Genomic DNA, 20177 nt, shown 5'->3' with positions numbered 1-20177 from the left:
CGTCTTGCTGAGTGTGCCGTAAGTGAGGGAAAAAATGCGAATGCGCGAGTGATGTCACGGACACAAACAACAGCACTGCAATTAAACCCCGAGCCACGCTCGGGAATACCGATAGGAAGGTTAAAGTTCATGTGGATGTAAATGCAGACGTCCCAATACTTTTGCTAATATAGTGTATATTTCTTTGCAGAAGATAGTGCTGGCATAACTTACAGTATACAGTAACTAAAGGCAAAACTTATTTTTTTTAGTTTTGGATAGAGTGAAGAGGGATTAGAACACCTCTCAGGTTTTTTTTTCATCTCTCTGGCCCCCCATTAGGGAGATTCACCCTCTTTATTTGTTCTGTTTACCATTATCATCAAAAGTGAAAGTAAAAGAAAATCACAAATTTTGGGTTGTCCCCAGACCTGGAATAAATGGGAAATCTTCCAATGGGGCCACTAGTTTTGGTGACTACCAGGGATTCAATCATTTTGGAGGGATTTCCTCTCACTTCCTGTTTTGGCTATAGGAGAAATTCTTTGTGAAACTTCACACATTTACTTTCTTTAACCACTTGACCTCTGGAGGGTTTTACTCCCTTCATGACCAGAGCATTTTTTGCTATTCAGCACTTTGCTACTTTAACTGGCAATTGTGCGGTCATGCAACACTATTCGCAAATAGAGCTTTCTTTTAGGGGTGTATATTCACCACTGTTTTTTTTTTTTTTTTTGCTATATAAACTAAAAAGTCTAAACATTTTGATCCCTCCTGCCCCAATATTTTTAATTTTCTGTTATAAAACATTTCCAACAAAATGTAATTTCTTCATGAATTTAGGCAAAAATGTATTGTGCTACGTCTTTGATAAAAAAAAAAAACCCAGAATAAGTGTATATTAGTTGTGACAGTTATAGCGTCTACAAACTATGGTATATACAGTATATATATATATTTTATATATTTGAAAATTGATCAATCCTGATGTCATTTCTTGAGGCCCTAAAATGCCAGGACAGTACAAATATCCCCCAAATCCCCCATTTTGGAAAGTAGACAGTCCAAGGTATTTAGTAAGAGGCATAGTGAGTTTGTTTGAAGTTGTCATTTTTTTGCCGTAATTTTTTAGAAAACAAAAGGATTTTTGTTTTACACTTTGTTTGCTGTTACAGTAATAATCACTGTAGGAGCAATGTTTTGAACGGTCATGAATGGGTTTCATTCATAACAGCTGTAATTAATATTGTGATGCTGTGATTGGTTCACAGCTATCACATGGTACAGGGTGCTGTGATTGGCCCAGGTACCATATTATTATTATTATATAGTATTTATATAGCGCCGACAGTTTACGCAGCGCTTTACAACTTGAGGGCAGACAGTACAAATACAATACACTTTAATACAGTAGGAATCAGAGGACCCTGCTCGTTAGAGCTTACAATCTAAGAGGGACGGTCAAGAGATACAAGAGATAATAACTGTGGGGGATGGGCTGATGGATAAAATAAGAGTACAGTTGTTAGATGGTTGCCAGATAGGTTTCTCTGAAGAGATGTGTTTTCATGGATCGTCTGAAAGTAGTAAAGTTGGAGATAGTTGGACAGATGGGGGTAGAGCATTCCAGAGGATGGGAGAAGCTCGGGAGAAGTCCTGGAGGTGAGCATGGGAAGTGGTTACAAGGGAGCTAGAGAGCAGGAGGTCCTGGGAGGAGCGAAGAGAACGAATTGGTCGGTATTTTGAGACCAGATTAGTGATGTAGCTGGGTGCCAAGTTATGGATGGCTTTGTAGGTTATGGTTAGTAGCTTGAATTTAATTTGTTGGTTGAGTGGCAGCCAATGGAGGGATTGGCAAAGAGGGGTAGCAGACATAGAGCGGTTTGCAAGGTGGATGAGCCTGGCAGCAGCGTTCATGATGGACTGAAGGGGGGATAGTCTTTTTAAAGGTAAGCCAATGAGAATGGAGTTGCAGTAATCGAGCTGAGAGATGACCAGGGAGTGGATTAGAAGCTTTGTGGCATCATTGGTTAGGAAGGGACGTATCTTGGAGATGTTGCAGAGATTGAGGCGGCAAGCTTTGGACAGTGACTGGATGTGTGGCTGAAAGGATAGTTCAGAGTCCAGGATTATACCTAGGACCTTGGCATGGGTGGATGGGTTGATAGTTGTGCCTTGATGTTGACAGAGAAATCAGGGGAAGAGGACCGTGGGGGAGGGAATACCATGAGCTCGGTTTTGGACAGGTTGAGTTTGAGGAAGTGATATGACATCCAGGCTGATATGTCTGTTAGTAAGCTGGTGATGCGTGAGGAAACTGAAGGAGTGAGCTGAGGGGTGGAGAGATAGATTTGGGTGTCATCAGCGTAGAGATGATATTGGAAGCCATGGGAGGCAATCAGCTGACCCAGGGAGGAGGTGTAGATTGAGAAAAGGAGTGGTCCAAGGACAGAACCTTGGGGGACCCTGACAGAGAAAGGAAGAGGAGAGGAGGTAGTAGAGTTGTAAGTAGCACTGAAGGTGCGTTGGGATAGGTAGGATGAGAACCAGTGAAGAGTACGGTCACGGAGGCCAAAGGAGTGGAGTTTTTTGAGGAGGAGGGGGTGGTCTACTGTGTCAAAGGCAGCAGAGAGGTCCAGTAGGAGTAGTACAGAATAGTGTCCTTTGGTGTTAGCTGTTAGTAGATCATTTGTGAGTTTAAGGAGGGCAGTTTCAGTGGAATGTTGAGGGCAAAATCCAGACTGAAGGGGATCAAGAAGATTGTTCTTAGTCAGATGGTCACTCAGTTGGTTGTAGACCAATCGTTCAAGGAGTTTGGAGGAGAAGGGGAGTAAGGAGATGGGGCGTAGATTGTGAAGGTTGGTGGGGTCCAGTGAGGGCTTTTTAAGGATGGGAGTGACTAGTGCGTGCTTTAGAGAATTAGGGAATATGCCAGAAGAGAGGGAGAGGTTGAAGATGGGAGTTAGAGAGCGCAGAATAGAGTCAGAGGGTGAGCGTAGCATGTGCGAGGGAGCAGGATCCAGGGGGCAGGTGGTTAGATGGGTGTTAGATAAAAGTACAGCAACCTCGTTAATACTAGTAGGGTGGAACGAGGGAAGTAATGATTGTACCTGTGGATATGGGTTGGTGAGTGGGGGAGGTTTCTGCACATTTGGAGATCTCCTCGCGAATTGTATCTACCTTATTTTTGAAGTGATTGGCGATCTCCTGGGCAGTGAGCGAGTTAGAGGGTGGAGTTGGTGGAGGACAGAGTAGAGAGTTAAAGGTAGAGAAGAGATGACGGGGACTAGAAGAGAATGTTTGGATGAGCGTGGTAAAATAGGTTTGCTTGGCAGTGAGGAGGCAGGAATAATATTTTAGAAGGGCAGATTTATATTTGTTGAAGTCATCCAGGGACTTAGTCTTACGCCACAGGCGCTCAAGAGCGCGGCTACATTTTTTGAGACTTCGGGTGTTGTCTGTTTGCCAGGGTTGTAGGGGTCGGGGCCAAATTCTGCGTGTAGTGAGGGGAGCGAGCTTGTCTAGATAGGATGACAGCGAGCTGTTATAGATGGAAGTGGCTAGGTTGGGGCATGACAAGGGTGATATTTCGTCATATAGATGGTCAGTGGCAGAGTAGAGCATAGAAGGGTTGAGGTGGCGAAGGTTTCTACGGGTAGCTGTTAGGCGGTTGGAGGGAGAGGAGGTGGAAGACAGGGAAAGTGCGAAACTAATAAGGTGGTGATCATAGAGTGGGAGAGGTTTGTTGGAGAGGTTGCAGGGAGACAAAGGACGGTCTGTATGATAGCTGTGAGCCAAGCAAAGCATCACAATACAGTAATACCTTGCTTTGCGAGTATAATTCGTTCCAGCAGCTTGCTTGTAATCCAAAACCTTCATATATCAAAGCAAGTTTTCCCATAAGAAATCATGGAAACTCAGATGATTCGTTCCACAAGCATTTAATGGTAAGAATAAAGATATGCTACTATAAGATCTAAATTACAGTACTGTACAGTATAAGCATGCCATCTCCTCTGTTAAACAACATTATGTGTCCCTCTGTCTGTACTGTATATAAAGATGCCGATTTATACTGTATTAGAGCGTCTCCGGCACTCGCGTGACTCCTCAGCTCTCTGCTTCTCTCCTCCCCTCCTCCTCAGATGACGTCAGCGGGAGTGATCGGCCCCGCCCACCGGGGAGAGCAGGGAGACGAGCAGAGAGACGAGGAGTCACACGAGCGCCGGGAGATGCTCTGAAACAGTAGAAATCAGCATCTTTATATACAGTACAGACACAGGGACACATAATGGTATGTAACAGAGGGCATTAACAGAGGGGATGGCATGCTTATAGTGTACTAAACTGCTCGTATATCAAGACGGTGCACGCATATCAAGACAGATTTTTAAAAAAAATGTTGCTTGTCTTTCAAAATGCTCGTAAACAAAGTTACTCGCAAACCAAGGTATTACTGTGCTAAGCACAGCTGTTATGAATGAAACTTCATTCATAACAGTTGTGTTTACATTGTGATCATGTAATCACATAGCAATCATATATTACCCCAGCCATGCGCTCTCCTTCCCTCCTCCTCAGATGACGTCAGCGGGAGTGATTGGCCCCGCCCACCAGGGAGAGCAGGGAGACGAGCAGAGAGACGAGGAGTCACACGAGCGCCAGGAGAGTTCCTTGCCGAAAATTGCTGGAAAATTATGACGAGTGACGTCATCGCGGCTCCGGTCAATCACAGCGCCGGAGCCGCCGAACCCAGAAGAGACGCCGAGGGATCATGTCCGCTCCCACAGCGGTGTCTGGGGGTCCGTACAGGGGCTTCGTTCTAAGGTAAGTTTTTCATTATGCCTTTGTTCTAAGGTAAGTAGCTCATTATGCCTTTGTCTTGCAGGGTTTTTTTTTTTTTTTCATTAGAGTATACTACCGCTTTAAAGCAGCCAGATACCGGAAGCCATAGTCCGCTGTGTCCACGGGGAGCTGTGCGCAGTATGCACCAGGGGACGCGCTAGTGTCCATTTGCCGGGTGAAAGACAGGTACATCATCTGGCCTGAAGCTGCTGCTTGTTTGCAGGAAAAATTACTATGAGTGGGTAGCAAGTTCTGTTACATGTAATCACTATACCCTGTGAGTAGGCACTGCTGTGTCACACATTTCACAGAGCCTGTCTTCTGAACTACAGAGTGGAGGAGTTTCTGGGGGTGGAGTCAGTCCAGGAATCAATGCTTGCAGACAGAAAGGTAACGTGGGATATGTAGTCCTTAGAAATGGAAAGTTAGCAGCAGAGGAGAAGCTGCAAAGCATGCAGGGAATCCAGGAAGTTGTGTATGCAAGCATGAAGGAAGAGACAAGCAACTCACAACATGAAAGGAGATTTTTCAAGTAAGAATATAATGGATTGTTAAAGATAACTATTGTTATTGGAATTGCTTGTATTGTTATTACAATTCTGATGTTATAAAATGAAAGCATATGATGTGCCCATAGAAAAAGGTAACATGTTCCCTTTAGGGCACTTGGAAGCCCTATATACTCAGTTGGGAGTGGAGTGTTTAATAAAAATTTACAGTTTCTATGAATCTATGAGTTTATATTTTTTTAACTGTTGCACCCATTAGCTTACTTATTGAACAGAGTAATTTTTTTTAGTTCAGCTCTATGATTGAACAAAAAAAAAAAAAAAAGACTAATCTATGGGCTGCCTTAGTTCTTCGTTCAACCAGCGGGCTAAGTGAAGAAAACTCCCCCACTGTGCTATTAAAAGAATACACGGTTTTGAATTTTAAACACTTATTGACCGTGCTATAGCAGTTTTACTGCTACAGGGTGGCTGCTGTGCCCAGGATCACATATACAGTATATAAATAAAAGGGAGCAAGTAAGGAAAACGTGGACAAAAGAGGGACTAAAACACTTGCTCACCCGGCGCTCAATAAATAAATATCATAAAACTGACATAAATAAATACCATCAATAGGTGTAAAAGCAGCTGCTATAAAAATGCATAAAATGTATATAGGTGCATACACTAGTTGAACAGGTTAAACCACAACATAAATGATGCACTAGCAGCGCTAAATCGTATGTCCCAACATACAATGACAATCGGTATGTGGAAAATAAAGTCAATAAGTAAAGTTCATGCACTGTGCCCGAATATCCTCTAGAGATGACAGTCCAAATAAAGGTTGAGATCCTCACAGAATCGTCACACACAGGATACAAGGACCCTTCACCTCACCACGGTGCACACCCCTATGGTATTGAACTCACCAGATATAGGTAAATGTAAGCTCAGAAACCTTGCCATTAGCAGGCTGATATCGGACCATCCGACCACCACAGAATCCTGGATGAGGACCCAAACTCCACCAGAAAGATCCCTGGTTTGACTCAGACAGCCTAACGACCGTTGCATAGGAAGATCTCACAAGGGGCCAAACGGTAAATCGTAGTGCATGCAAAAATAACAAGGTCTCATAGCGTAATATTGTTAGGTGAAACCTCTCTATTTTCCCAATCAAATAAAAACCCCTGAAGCAATTGCACTTCCAAAGAAAAACTATAAATCAAGCATATCAAGCATGAATTATGGAAGGAGGGTCAACCTGTGTGCTGCAGCCAGTCCCCGTGCTGTTTGTTCGGCGCTTGGTATCTAGCTGACCCGAACATCCGGATCCGGCGTCTGACGAAGGCGTCCCTCGTGAACGCGTTACCACACACTGACGCGTTTCGTCAGCAAGTGACTTCAACAGAGGGCGTTGAATACACTGTTTTGAATTTTAAACACTTATTGACCGTCCTATAGCAGTTTTACTGCTACAGGGTGGCTGCTGTGCCCAGGATCACATATACAGTATATATTTAATTCTGCACTTCGAGGTAGGGGGCACAAATGTCCACCACTGGCTGCTCGCTCCTGCTGTGATTACACACAGTGGGAGCCCATCGACGGGTACCGCGGACTCAATGTCCACCGGCACCCGCCGATCATCAGCCAGAGAGACAGAGCTGCAATCAGTAAACAAGGCAGATTGCCTTGACAGGTGGGAAGGCATGGATCCTGTGTGTCTATAAAGCAGGGACTAGGATCCATGTCTTCCCCTAGTAAAAGTACCTCCCACAGTTTAGTAAAATACTGTCTAGACACACAGTTAACCCTTTGATCGCTCCTGAGATTAACCCTTCCCTAGCCAGTGTCATTAGTAAAGTGACAGTGCATATTTTTAGCAATGATCACTGTCTTAGTGTCATTGGTCTCCAAAAAAATGTGAAAAAGTGTCAGTTCGTGTTAAAATGTCCATCGCAATATCGCAGTCCCGCTGATCGCCGCCATTACTATTAACATAAATAAATAAAAATATCCCATAGTTTGTAGATGCTACAACTTTTGCTCAAACCTATCAGTATACGTTTATTGGGATTTTTTTTACCAAAAATATGTAGCAGAAAACATACTGAGCTAAACTGATGAAGAAAATTTATCTTTTTCAATTTTGTTATTGGATATTTTATAGCAGAAAGTAAAAAAATGTGTTTTTTTCTTTTCAAAATTGAAATATTGAGATTGGCAAGTGGAGACAAGAGACGTGTGTTTTCTAATCTCGTCTACATTGTGTAATTGTTCCTTTGTGTAGGAGATTCCTCTAATAAAGACTGGTCAATAGAGTGACTGGTCTTGTATCTGCCCCTGCTGAAGTTTTCTGCTGGCAGCATGTCGTGGCTGAGCCTGTTGGGTCCCTCCCACATCTCTGCTCTCTTCACAGTCTATTTACAGCAAAGTGATGATGTCACCATATCCATAATATAAGGAGTGCTTAAGGGAGCTAAAAAAGGACTTCTTTATGTGAGAAAGCAGTCCAAGGTTAGTTTGGAGTTAACAGGCAGCAAGCCAACGTTAACCAGCGCCAACCGGCGTTGACCGGCATTTAGCCAGCGTCAAGTCAGCGCCAAGAAGCGTTTTCAGTTGTCCCTAGCAAATTGTGCATAATTGAGCCAAAGGAGTATCCCACTCATTCCCTTCTCCCATCCAAGTTCTTAATAAATACAAAAAACCCAAAGCTACAGGACTGGTCATTGTCTCAGTGCTCACACTTGGAGGAACATGCACAGGGGTACTTTTGTTGCACCCGTTGGCCCAGGGGGACCCCATATCCAGCAAAACAGCTGGGAACCCTGCTACATTTGCTTACCTAGTTATCAACCATATTGGGTGACAATTTATTAGGTTTGTCTTTACTTCCTGGTTTGGTGCCTGTTTTCTTTGATATATACTATTGGGTACTAAGTATTCCTTTCAGTGATTTTCTGTGATATTGTATGTTGGTACACTCAACCTGGTGTGTCAGAGGGGCCAAGGCTCTTGAGAAGGTCGAGACAAAGAACAGAAAACCCATCCTATCCAGCGGCTCCTACAGAGGTAGCACTACATAGTGAATACCTGTCCCAGAATTAAAGGAAGTAAATGTGTGGGATCTTCGCAAAGTAAGCGTACAAACTTCAAAACCCTTCAGATTATTAGGAGTAGAAACAACTGAAATACAATGTGGAAATGAATATAATGATTTTACATTTTGACCATAAGTACAATTTAAAACTTCATTATGACATTGATCCTCCGCTGTCATAAATCCTTACTATCTAAGAAAAAAAAAAAATCATTATCACAAGACCTATTTGCCTTTCAGACACATATCAGTATGAATAAATATTGAACGCTGACATCAGTAGTGGCGGTCATGTGTTTCTGCTAGTGAAGAGGTTAAATACTGCATTGTATAAGTCATGAATGAGTCAGGAGAAAAAAAAGAGGCCGTACAAGAGTTCTGGCTCACCACTAACATTTTATTGTCAGTGGGATGTTTCCACAGGACGGGAGGAGCAGGCTCACAGTCGAAGTAAACAGAATCCATCACTGCTTGTTCACGTATTCCAGGGTCAATGTTCCATGGGAGTGTATTCGGAGTGCCTGGCACCTGCTGGTGTAAGGAGGTTGGCCAGCAACAATAAACCCACAATCAACCTTGATGACTGTGCTAAGTGCAGACTGTAAATAATAAAACTATTTTTTGTCGGAGCTGGGAACGGTGTGTTAGGGTAAACACAGTGAATTACAACACCCCTTCTACTGCAAACAGGTGGTGGCATGCAGATCTCCTTCCCTCTTTTTGTCCTTTTCTTCCTCTTTGGCAGGTAGAAAATGCATTCACGTTTAAGTCGGCTCATTTACACCCTATAAAATACATCTGTCAATCTTAGAAAATGGCAGCGTGGACGGGGATGAAGCGCAAATCATTAGCGAGCAAAGGTCAAATGTTACGATAACAGTGATAGATTTCTCTGATAAAGTGTTCCTAGTTTCACAAAACCATTGAGTGGTGGAAAGTTCAGTCTGCTCATTGGAATGGCTTGTGTTTTTCTAATAAAAGCATAATCCCAGTGTCACTTCGGACATGCTTAGATTAACATATTTCAAGGCACCGCATATCCTATGTCGATTGCTTGGTGTATTTCCTGTTTTCATCTGTAAGGCCTCATACACACTGCTGTTGTTACATTTTTGTGAGTTTAAAGCAGAGTTTCACCCAAAGTGAAACTTACGCTCATTTGCTTCTTCCCCCCTCTGGTGCCACATTTGGCACCTTTCAGAGGGGAGGGGGGTGGGAAAAGTACCTGTTTTTGACAGGTACCCTTCCCCACTTCCGGTAGAGAATGCTGTCCTCCTTTTCCTTCCCCCACCGCCGAGCAGTGGGGGAAGGAAAAGGAGGAACAAGTACCTGTTTTTGTGACAGGTACCCTTCCCCACTTCCGGGAGACAATGCTGTCCTCCTTTTCCTTCCCCCACCGCCGAGTCTATGAGAATGCGCAGCGCGCTTCGCGCATGCGCAGTAGGGAACCGGCTGTGAAGCTGAAAGGCTTCATTGCCGGTTTTTCTTAAAAAGAATGGCGGCGGCAGCACCCGGCAGCCGATCCGAAAATCAGCTGGGGTGACATTGCGGGCTCCCTGGACAGGTAAGTGTTTATGTATTAAAAGTCAGTAGCTACAGTATTTGTAGCTACTGACTTTATTTTTTTTTCTCCTGGTGGAACTCCTCTTTAGGCATTTTATTTTTCTGCCCTTGAACTCTAATGTTATCCTCACACGTGGACGCTTTTAGCAGTTTAGTAGAAGGGGAGTTGAGAGGATGTTTTCTGCAAATCTTGACCACAAAAAAGCGCTGAACTGCTAGGCGTGTTTAGCACTTCAGCATCTAATTTTTTTAGTGGCCAGAATAATTTAAAATTCTGGCCAATAAAATAAATAGACGTTCAGACTCCAAACACTGCTCACCTTTGCCAAACTCCCCTAAACTGGTCTGAAAACAATGCAGCTTAGGTGAGCTTATAACACAGATTTTCTCCTGTCAGGATAAACAGTGTTTACAAGAAACCAGTGTGCATGAGGCCTTCAAAGCCTTATGCACACTGGACGTTTTTTCTGCTGCTCCTAGGGGTCTTTGGTGGTGTTTTTTTTTTCTGTCTCTAAACACCCCTGCATGTTAGCCTATGTGTCCATGCACACATAGGTGTTTAGGGGAGTTTAGACGCAGGAGTGTTAAGAGGCAGAACAAAAACCCGCAACAGCCAATGTGTCTAGGAGCAGCAAAAAATGCTTGAGGCATGTAAACGCACCTAAACGTGTGTTAACGCTAGGTGCGATTAGTGTTTGAGCGTTAATTAATTTTAATGGAGAGAATACATCATAGGAACTTGAACTTGAAGAACTTGACGCACCTAAATGCATGAATTTACAAGCATCAAGCGTTTTGTTTTCTGCCATAACACTGCTGCCAGGAGGAAAGAGAGGCCCGGATTAAAGGAGAGAAGAGATATGGACGGAGGGCCGGCATGACAGGGGTTAAAGGGGTTTGGGACAAGGAGGAGTTTTCAACCCAGTACAATAGAAAATATAAGTGGTGGGACTTTTAATTCCTGTTTTGGCCAGGAAAGGGTGGAGCTACAGGGAGAGGTCAAGCTAGGGGCCTCAGGAAGTCTTCAGTCAGAGGAAAGCTGCATTGGAGAATATTTCCTACCCTCCCTCCCATTGTCTTGTATTTTCTTGTTTTTTTCTGACTTTTGGTTGTGCGGTCCACCGCCCTTGTTTTTGTTTTAACAGAGGCTTTCTTCTTTTGGGGTGGTTCTTTGTCATGGCAGCAAGCGGGGTACAAGGTCCTGGTAGGTTAGTATGGTGCAAACTTATACTTGGTAGGGACCCGTCTGAGGTACGGCTCCCAGATGGTGCAAACTTATACTTGGTAGGGACCCGTCTGAGGTACGGCTCACAGATGGTGCAAACTTATAATTGGTAGGGACCCGTCTGAGGTACGGCTCCCTGATGGTGCAAACTTATACTTGGTAGGGACCCGTCTGAGGTACGGCTCCCAGTAGTTGGTATGTTGGTACCTGCGACTGGTTGTCTCCAAGCCGGTACTGTGGCGGCTGGAGGCCTAATTAAGTTGGACGCAGGTACCTCCTTCTTTGATGCCTACCGGGACCTTGAGGCTCCAGTAAAAAAACTGGGTTTAACGTGTTATTTACCTGTTATGTATACAGTTTGTTAATAAAAGGCTGCTATGGCCATTTAACTCCAACCTGTGGTCATGTGGTTATTTATAATGGAGGAGGAGAGTGATGGTCAGAGCAGTATGGAGACAAATCATCTTTAATCCCCTAGTCAAGGTGTCTATGAGAGATAGCAAAACGTCCTGTGTGCATGAGGCCTAATAGTAAAGGCAAATGGGATTGATGATGGTCTGATGGGACTGATGATGATGCAAGGTATATGAGGTACATTCACCAGCTTACTACCCAGCCCCACTGTCTCTCTTCAGGTGTACCCAGGTGTAAAACATAAATAATACAATCATATGACAAAATAAAATCTCTGTAATAGTAACTAATAATCCTAAAATGATGCTCAATTAATATACCAAATAAGTAAATACATCAAAAACGAATTACAATATACAGTGATTAAGAGTGATAAAAAGTCAGTATTCTCCTATTGCATCCACAAATTATCTAAAGGTTTTGCAGCGTTTTGAAAATGTCTGTGCACTACCCTTCAACTTCAACCAAAACTGTGTTTAAGAAAACTTAGTGGCAGAGGTAACGTGTCTTCAGCCATGTGGGAATCCACTACCCCTCTTGTTTGGATACCTTGGCGGACTCTCCTTGGGCCTAACCAGCAGTCAATCACAGTTGCTCAACCGACATAAAACTTGGATTTCTACATGCCTCATGATATGAAAAGGATAAGGACAACCCCACCGGCAATAACTGAATTTAAAACTGAACTCTCCAATCTTTACCGTAAAGAACTCCTGGATTTGCAATTTTCTTCAGGCGCATCTTTATGACTCCATGCGAAATGGGACAACTTTTTGGCCAAATTTCCTCTCCCGGTGAACCTACCCCATTCAGACGGGTCCTCCTTCACTTCCCGACATTCTGGTGTTTTTGCAACCCTTTGTTCCCCCCCTCCCCCTCACAACCTACTTTTATGACTACCTCGGTTTTTCAACTTCCTTGATGAATTGGACGCCTCCTTCTTTTACTTGTAATGGTATTGAAAGAGTGTATCAACGTGCCTTACAAAAATTATATTTCATATTACATTTGTTAGGGCTCATTCTACGATAGACTGTGGCCCCCTGCAATTACAGATTTAACAAGCCAGACTAGCCAGCTGTATTTTGCATTTAGACGACATGTTAAACCACCCCTCCATTCATTCATTTGAACACTTGACAGATGGATATTTAGCATTTAGATTACAAGACACTTTGCATAAGAGAGACTGACACCACCATAAACAATTGACAATTGCTTACATTAACACAGACAAGCTGAACACAAGACGGACCGATACTACAAAAAAACACCTCATATTGACACAAATGCATAGGGAAACAAAAGCCTTTCATGTACAGTTTCTGTAAGACATGTAAATTGTAAACCAGTTAAAGCAGTTTTTTTCCTGCTCAAACATGCTTTAAATATGAGCTTCACTTGCAATAAAATTAGTTGTGACTGCACTAAGTTTGAGTGCTATGTGTTGTCATAACTCCCGGCCGGACGAGGGTGAATTCATCATCTATTAGGGGGGTTAGCAACTGAAGGGCTGTAATATCATCGTGATTGCCTCCTGACAAGATTTGAGGTAACAGGTATACAGCTATACTGTTTGTGATTAACGCATGGCCTGATGGCACCTACTCTCAGGACTTTTCACTCCTTTTATGCCTTATCCTTTTACTTCTTCCTCTTATGGAAGACAATGTTCTGTTTTACCTTCTCGTTTCCCCCCCTCTAGTGCCTATCTCTTCTTGAATGTTTCTTTCTCTAGATTACCTCACCTGCCTCCTGTTCCAATTATCCCCACTTTAGAAGGTTTGCCTACCTACTTTTTACAGTTGTGTATATTGTCCCCCCCCCCCTCTAGTGGTAAATAACCCTTTCTCCCTCTCCACCCTCCTTCCTTCCCAACTCCTCCCTTCCCTTTCCCTTTTTCCCCTACTTATCCCCGCCCCTTACCTCCCCCTCCCATCTCCCACACCTCCCCCCCCTCAAGTTACTGGCAATGACTCTGTCTAGTATGTTATCGATTGTACCTTGACATGCCCTGGGGATTCCCCAGATTTTTCTGATGTTTATTTAGTACCTTTGTATGTTCAGAAAATTTAATAAAATATGTTTAAAAAAAAAAAACCTGTTTGTTATAGGCTCCCAGAACTCTCATCTCAAATTTATACCAGCGCATGTATTGCCCAATACACCTTGTATTACTTCTCCTTTGGATAGGTACCACTTATATCCAGGGGTCCCTCTCCAGATGTCTCCTCTCTGTTATGCAGGCTGTGTGTATGGCTCCTTTAATTCCACCTATATAATTCATGCGGCCAGTCTGCATAGCACTCAGTGGAGGAAGTAGGAATTCAAGGCTCCCATAGTGTAGTATGTTGAAAGCCAAACATCAGTTTATTGAACAGTTTTGCAGTCACATATAAAATGTTAAAAACTCGCATTGGTGTAGTCACAAACAAAAACAAAATTCCTGGGTATCCTACCCGCCCTACACATTACATCACGCTCACATGACTTCATCAGGGAGAAGAGACTGGCTGACTTGATGTCTTTTTATTATATGTATAATTGGATGGAACAGCCGCCATTTTGTTAAAGTCCGCTGTTAAGCATTACATCGGCCATTTTCCCTTAGTTATTCTATTTGTGCTTTCCCTTAGTTATTGTATTTTTGATTCCCTTACAAATAGAATACTGTAAAGATATAATAAACTGTGAATTAAAGTGCCTTATGCTAAAAACAATAATGTGTATACTCATACAGTAATATATTCCATAAAACATCAATTGGGTGCAAGTGCAAGGTATAAAGGTGCCTTCAAGAAAATTGGAAAGTGACTGGTGCAATAAATATCAACACGTGGTATGAGTGGAACAGTTCACATCATATAGCACCATATATCTTTTAGCACATTAATATTGCATGTTAAATATTATCAATATTAGCTATTATTTATTGTTTATATATTTATTGCACCAGTCACTTTCCAATTTTCTTGAAGGCACCTTTATACCTTGCACTTGCACCCAATTGATGTTTTATGGAATATATTACTGTATGAGTATACACATTAATGTTTTTAGCATAAGGCACTTTAATTCACAGTTTATTATATCTTTATTATATCAAAATTTATATAGGCAGCGCCATCACCCCTATTTCTCTTTTATCCAGTGTATAGTCTCCGGACTATCATCCAGGGAGGCTGCAGCCTATTTTTAGATATATTTATACATATTTTTTATCTATCTAAAATTTACTTATATACATCTTTTTCACTCATTTATTCACCTATCTATCCATTTAGTCCATAGCGCGGAAGTTTTATTTTTCTTAAATAGAATACTGTAACTAAGGGAATATGGGCGATGTAATGCTTAACAGCAGACTTCAACAAAATGGCCACCGTTCCTTCCAATTATACACATTATAGAAAGACATCCAGTCAGCCCGCCTCTTCCCCTGTGACGTAATGCATAGGGCGAGAGGAAAGCCTGACACGGACCGGAAGTGACGCGGTAGGACACCCAGGAATTTCGTTTTTGTTTGTGACTACAGTAATGCACGTTTTTAACAGTTTATGTGTGAGTGCATAACTGTTCAATAAATTTATGTTTAGCTTTTAACATACTACACTATGATACCCCTGTATTCCTACTTTCTCCACTGAGTGCTATGCAGGTTCTCCGCATATATTTTATAGGTGGAATTAAATGAGCCATACACACAACCTGCATAACAGAGAGGAGACATCTGGAGAGGGACCTCTGGGGAGAAGTGGTACACATCCAAAGAAGGAGTAATACAAGGTGTATTGGGCAATGCATGCGCTATTGATATAAATTTGAGCACAGGTTTGGTTCAACTTGTTGGTGGAAGGTGAAGGATACAGCACGCACATTTTCAATACGCTGCAAAACCTTTAGATTATTTGTGGATGCAATAAGAGAATATGGACTTTTTATCACTCTTAATCACTGTATATTGTAATTAATTCTTGATGTATTTACTTATTTGGTAGAACAATTTGAGCATCATTTTAGGATTATTAGTTACTATCACAGAGATTTTATTTTGTCAAACGATTGTATTACAGTAAAACCTTGGATTGAGAGTAACTTGGTTTGAGAGCGTTTTGCAAGACAAGCAAAATTTTTTAATACATTTTGACTTGATAAACAAGCGATGTCTTGATATACAAGTAGAATCATATCACAACTGAGGTGCCTCTAAGTGTAGCAATATGGTTATATTTATTGAAGGTACAATATTTAGCAACTCACATGGTTGATGGTTAAAAGAGGCACATCTAAGTATGCAGGCATTAGGGGTAAAACTGTCCACATAGACCATCCTCCGCACCGCCATCAACCTCATCCCTTCCACATTGCGCTCCAAGAGAGCTTCAAGCCCCGCTTTCAGGACACTCTACTACATAGTGGTCTTCCCGGGCATGATTGCAGACTGACGCAGTGAGAGCCGGCGGTCAGAAGGACAGTCTATGTGGACAGCTTTACACCGAATGCCCGCATACTGAAGTCTATTACACACGCAACGATTATCGGCCGACCGATCGTCCGTCTTTTGTCCAGAGTGGTGTTTTGTTGGTTGGAATGTGCCTAGACTGCACACGAATTTTCTCGCCTGACAAAATTCTACTTCAGAAGTGATGTCATGTGTTGGTTTGCTTTTTTTGTGTTCTTTCTTCTCTGAGCATGCCTAGTCTTGCTCATTAGATTTTTCCCTGTCGAAATCTGTACTGACTGCATGAAAATCGGCCGTGTTTGGACGGCGGACAAAAAATTTATAGCCTGCACACCAGATTTTTTTCGGCCGAAAAGTCGGAGTCGGTTGTCGGAAGCATCATACTAACAAGCCGAAAATGGGCAGATCAGTCGTCGGACGAAAATTCCCTGCCGATTTTCGACGCATGTGTACGAGGCTTGAGACGTGCCTGTTTAAATCATCAACTATATGAGTTGCTAAATGTTGTACCTTCATTAAATGTAACCATATTACTACACTTAGAGGCGCCTCTCTTCTCTTTTATACTCTGTAGCTTCTGCTGGATTTTGCTTCTAATCCCCTTGTGGAGGCGCCATTTGTGGATGGACATTTTATGGTTACACAACCTATCACATTGCTATAATCTTTTGATATGGACTATAAACTGAAGGGTTTAGGAATAAATGGTTGTGGAACGAATCATCTGAGTTTCCATTATTTCATATGGGGAAATTCACTTTGATATACGAGTGCTTTAGATAACAAGCATGTTTCCTGAACGAATTATGCCCAGGAGTATTCACATCAATATTACCCGTGATTGGCTACCACAGTGGTCACATGTTTGGAAGCCAGTTCCACCAGCTTCCAATCATTTCTTGAAACCAGGAGCTCAGTTATGAATGAGCCCACCCTCAGTACAGAAAACTCTGCTGCCCATAGAGGCATATATGCAGTGTGGGGCACTAAAACCCACCCTACTTGCTGCCGCACATATGCGTTACATGGGCAGCATGAGGTTCAAGTAGAAGTGAACCCATCTAATGCTTCAAAAACTTTAGCAGCTGATTTTCAAGAAACAAATACTTACCAGCCCATAAAGTCTTCTACGCAGCTGATTCTCGGGGCTTCAGATCTTCTGCTGCTGCCATCTTTGCTTCAGGAGCTGCCAGTCACTTCCTAATGACTCATAGCCAGTACAAGATGGCAGCCTGGGTGAGAATGGTCCTGTAGCCCCTTAGAATGTCTGACATTTTCTCAGGAGGCTGAGGGCAAGGGGTCGGGCCGAGGTGAGATAATGAGGAAGTAGGGCGAGTAACACCAATAAAAACCCTGTGATTTCTTAATAAGCTTGGGGAAAGTGAAGGAAGATTATGGTGGGAGATTTCATGTTCAGGTGAAGATCTGCTTTAATTACATTTTGTTTGCTAAAGCACTGTGTATCATTAACAACTGATTTTCTTTTTTTTTTTTTTTTTTTTTTATAAATAAAATACTTGTTTTCACTCTTATTTTATGTTCTTTTGTTCAGGCTCAATGCTACTTATCTCTTTGCGGCACCTTCTGGTCTGCATGCATGCACTCCAGTGATGGCTGCATGGTATTTCTCAGGGTGGGTTTTCTAGTAGGGACAACAGTGAGCCACACATGTGTCATATCTGTTACCACTTGTATTCTCCATTGGAAGCTCCATTGGAAGACAATACAGGAACACAATACGGGGACAGAGACAGAATGTTGTTACCATATAGCAGGGAGGGTCTGAAAAAGGACGGAACTCTGTGGCAGGTATAATTTCAAAGCAATATGAAGAATAAAGAATATTGGAAATGACTCTTGAAATTACATGATTATATTAAAAAGGAGCTCCAGTGTGTGAAAAAATAATTAAAAGTCAGCAGCTACAAATACTGTAGCTGCTGACTTTTAATATAAGGAAACTTACCTGTCCAGGGATCCTGCAATGTCAGCACCCTGAGCTGATTCGTCAATCAGCTTCAAGTGCAGGCGCCGCCATTGTAAGTAAGGGAAATCGGCAGTGAAGCCTTCAGGCTTCACAGCTTATTTCCTACTGCGCATGCGCGGGTCGCAATGCGCTTTCTGAATGGTCCCGCTGTATTTGAGGTCATAATGATCTGCACAAGAAAGGCGTGTATTTCTGATGGAGGGAGATGTGTGCTTTTTAGGGGTATTGTGTTGGAGGGAAATTTGTTAATTTTAGGGAGGATGTAAGAGGAAAATTTAAGCTAGAGGGAAATTTGTACTTTGGGGGTGATTTGTGCTGGAGAGAGATTTGTGATTTGGGAAGTGGGGGGTGCTCTTGAGGGCTCTGACACATGCTGGGGTTAGCATTGCTGGTACTGGCACCAACAATGGGGCTTATATTAGCCCCACAATCTATTCAGTGCCCCAGGCCCTAGTTTGTCTCAACTTTAGAAAAGCAAGGGGGAAATTGGACATATATTAAGCCATACACCATGAAGGTTGTTGACTACAATCAAAGTCTCAACTCTTTCAGGAAAGAAGAGATCTATGATCCAGGGTGGAAGGTGGGCTTGGGAGAGAATAGAGCCTCTTGACCTAACAGGCAGTGGGGGAAATTCTGATTTATGTTTGTAGTATTTTTTATGGGCACAAGGGCTTGTACAGTGGGACTAAACTCCTCATGTATATTTGTAAAATTTGTGGTGGTGGTAGAGGAAAGTTTTTCTGCTAATGGTATAGTTTGTGCTCATGTACAATGTTTGTCTAAACTAGTTGACTACATAGATTCAACTCTACTAAAAAGCTTAGGCCTTGGCCTAGAGCAACATATTCTTGTTTTACCATCATATCATGTTTTCCTTATATCATTTTGCAACAAAAAAACAGGAAAATATAATTAAAGATTTACACAAAAATGTAAGTTCTCTATGCATGTGAACGTTCCATATCCATCTCTGCTGTTACATGTTAAATATCAGGCTGCATATTCTGCCACGGAGCAGTCATCAGCATTTTGAAAGGTTTCTGCATACCAACTGTCAGATAGGTGCCAGAGAAACTTCACACCACACAGCTCTCCAGAATAACACTAGCAACCAAAGAGGACTGTCCATGTTCTAGGTAGTTACTGAAATAAGGGGTTTGGCTAGATGAACTCTTTTTTTAAGTTATATGGACCCACAAATATGTAATACCGGTCATGATCCCTGGAAATATTACAGCACATGGCTTTCCATGTAGAATGCTGCAGTGAGCAGGAAAGTATCTATTCTTAGGCACATCTTTATCTATAATATGTTCAAAACTGATAAGCTTCTGAATCCTTCCCATCCATGTATGAGCATTTTATTAGTAGCTCTGTTTTAAAGCCCAGTGTGTAATCATAGTGGTTATGTCATTCTCCAGTTAGGGTTACATTTGATTAACCCCTTGCTAGTACATTGAATATCTAAACTATATATACCTGTCTTAGTTTAGTGATTTATATAAAAAATAGACTAGAAAAATAGGACATTTAAGGTGCATACCCTCCACTTACACTTATCATTAAAAAGAAAAAAGGTCACTATGCTCTTTCCAGTTGTCTTTTCTGATCAGGCTCTGACTTACTAATAGACTAATAGTCAAGGTTCCTTACATAAATGCAGGCTCTGTTTACTAGTGCTACACAATGATTGTGTCTTGTTGATTTTTATATTTCACATCAAGTCTAAAGCTGGGTATACACATGCTGAAATTCAGCTAGTTTAGCAGTACAGAATGTCAGTTCTAAGCAGAGAAAATAGTTCTTTCATTTTTCTCCTGGATTGGTAATTTCTGGATTGGGTTCTGGAGTCCAGAGACTTCAAACAGTGTTGGGAGGGATGAAGCCTCTAACCCACTCACAGGAGACCAGCAGGAGACCTGTAGTTCAGGGTTCCAACAGGAAAACGAGGTCCCTGCCCAGAGGTCAGGGTGTGGGCCAGTGTAGCAAGGAATTCAGAGTATGCATGTGAGCACAATTGTGCTGTGAGACGGTCTAAAGCAGCAGACAAAAGGGCTAAGCTTGAGGCCTGAGCAGCAATACTGCAAGAAAAAGGCAGG

The sequence above is a fragment of the Pelophylax lessonae genome, assembly GCF_965119305.1.
Source record: "Pelophylax lessonae genome assembly, chromosome: 5".
NCBI lineage: Eukaryota > Metazoa > Chordata > Amphibia > Anura > Ranidae > Pelophylax > Pelophylax lessonae.
This window is presented reverse-complemented; position numbering follows the sequence as displayed.